Below are 2,611 nucleotides of genomic sequence, written 5' to 3' on the forward strand. Positions count from 1 at the left end.
AGAGGAGCCTCGGGAGATGCAGGATGTGGCTGCTAATAAGATTAGCTTCAAACTCCTGCCATCCCACCCTGCTCCATGGGGATGTCTGCCCGTCTGCTCCCCGATGCCCCAAACCCAGGCCTAGCAGTCAAGCAAGTGGGGAATGGACTGGCCTCGGGAAGCCGGCAACGTGACAAAGTCAGGTTCACAGAGACGCTGCAAGAAATGGCTGGGCCTGGGATCAGCCCCGGGAGCACGCGTGCACTCTGCAATGGCCAGACACCTGCCACAGGCCGGGGAGCTTCCTTCCTGGGTTGCCATCCTCCCTGGTGTCCATCCCAGTGGCTTTGGCAAACCCCTACTCTTATGAGCTAGCCAATAAGAGGAGCCTCCACCCTAGCGATAAGCCCATTTGGAGAGGGAACTTTTTCTTTAAAGATGGAAAAGTTTCATCAACGTGCAGGTCATCTTGTGCAAGGCCATGCTAGTCTCCTCTGTGTCATTCCTATTTTAGGGTGTGTGCTGCCCAAGCGAGGGCGCGAGAGGGAACTCTGGAAGCTCAAAACCTCCAAAGCCTAAACCAAGGGAACTAGGATGATGAGTGATGGATGGGGGAGCTGTTCTGGATCAAGGTCTCTGTCATGGGCAGAACTGTGTCTCTGCCAAATTCATCTGTTTGAGTCCTAACCCCTGTACCTCAGAATGTGACTGTATTGGGAGACAGGGTCTTTCAGGAGGCAGTCAAGGGAACCTGAGGCTATATTGGGTAGGCCTTATAGGAAGCAGGCAGGACACAGACAGGCACAGAGGGAAGACCATGGGAAGGCACAGCAAGAAGACAGCCATCTGCAAACCACGGAGAGATCAGAAGAAACGAACCCTGTGGACACCCTCGAGCTTCCAGAATGGCGAGAAAATTAATTGCCGTTGTTTAAGCGACCTCGCCTGTGGTACTTGGTTTGACAGCCCAAGCAAATAGATACAGCCCCTATTTTGTCTCCCAGTAAATTGGACCACACACCCCAAACAAAGCTGCCAAGTAAATCTCCTCACTCAGGCAGAAGAGAAAGAGGGCAAGCAAGGTGAAGGCCTACTGGGTGCTGGCTCCATATACACACGACCTCATTTAATGCCCCCCACCCTGCCAGGCGCAGCACGGGCCGCTTCTCCCCACTAAAGAAACGGAGCCCCTCAGAAGTGAAGCACCTTCCAGCCACGCTGGAACTCACATCTCTCCGATTTCAAAGCCTGAGTTCTCTTCACCAATTGTGCTAACAGGCAAAGGGCCTCCTGAGTCAGAAGAACACAGACAGGAGGTGGCTAGCCGGCAGGGTAGCAGAGGGGACTCCTGGGGCATCTATCCTCAGGTATTGGTGAGCTCAGGCCATCGTGCTAGGCAGCCTCCTGCAGCCTCCCAGAGAACAGCCCAAAGCGGTCCCTTTCTTGCAAAGAAAAGATGCCCTGGGCAGAAAGATCCCTGACTTCTTTCTGTAGGGATCTTCCCTTTGTCTGCTGGGGATTGAAGGGCAAAGGGGATTGAAGAAGAGGACCCCAAGGTGGGCCAGAACCAGAGGAGAGAGGAACCCTCTATCCCCAGCTGGGAACACCCCCTTCCACTTCTCATGCATTCCCAAGGCTGCCGGCCGCACCATTCTGTAGTAAGCAACACATAAGCCTGTGCGCCAGGCACTCCAATCCCCTCTCTGCTAGCCTCTCCACAGGAGAGGAGAAGTAAGGTGCAGAGAGGTAATAAGATGCCCAAGGGACCGCAGGTGGCCAACGGGAAGAGGAGACTTCAGTCCCGATATCTGGAGCCAGAGTGCCATTCCCAACCATTCCCCCGCGTTTTGGGAGAGACTCTTTTAGATGTATCACTGTTTTCGCTGTGAAGAAAAAATAAGGTGTCTTGTGGCACGAAGAGGCACTCTAGAAGCTACCATCATTACCAACCTAGCATGAGTAAGAATGTACTCCCTTTAGCAGGGCGCATTTGAGAAAGGGAAAACAAGAGGGTGCAAATGGAGGGGGGGGCCAGCTCTGGGGGGCCAAAGCCAATGGGCATAGCAAGGCCCGAGGTCCTTGACCATGCAAGCACCTCCCCTCTGCAGGCAATGGGTTGTTTCAGGGGGCTGGTCCCCGGCAGGATTCTGAGGTGCCCCTTCCTGCAAGCAGTGCTGAGGAGACAAGCTCATTTGCCTAATAAAGGACTTCCGAAATGAAATCTCCGGCATAAAGCAGTGGTCGTTGTAGTAAAATGCCCAAGATTTATCAAGCAAACACTATGACATAGGAGGGTGCACTGTGATGTCCACACCAAGTCAAAAATCATCTACGTGTTATATGTTCATACACACGTATCCCTATATTATAGGGAACATCCATTCACCCTTCTTTTGGTAACAGTATCCCGATTTCTCTCTGGAAACACCCTCTTCCCCATGCTCTAGCCAGGTACTTTTGGTACGTTGGTACGGCTTACATACAGTGAAGTTTGTACATCTTCAGTGTCAATTCAGTGTTTATTTGTGTACATATACACCTCTGTAGGTACCCCCAACTCAAGATACAGAACATTTCCAACTCCCCTGGAAGATGCCCTGTGCCCTCTTAGTCAATCCTGCCCCCCCCCCCC

At 52.6% G+C, this 2,611-nt stretch overlaps 1 non-coding gene across 1 annotated transcript; it reads right to left on the reverse strand.

The window, feature by feature from the left end:
* Positions 1–412: 412 nt before the first annotated feature.
* On the reverse strand, positions 413–519 carry LOC112829850 (U6 spliceosomal RNA). Its single transcript, XR_003209766.1, has one exon. It is a non-coding gene; the product is annotated as a U6 spliceosomal RNA (small nuclear RNA).
* Between the last annotated feature and the right edge of the window lie 2,092 nt (positions 520–2,611).

This window comes from Callorhinus ursinus, unplaced genomic scaffold, assembly GCF_003265705.2.
Source record: "Callorhinus ursinus isolate GAN/ISIS: 27379988/994484 unplaced genomic scaffold, GSC_fseal_2.0 scaffold21, whole genome shotgun sequence".
NCBI classification, from domain to species: domain Eukaryota; kingdom Metazoa; phylum Chordata; class Mammalia; order Carnivora; family Otariidae; genus Callorhinus; species Callorhinus ursinus.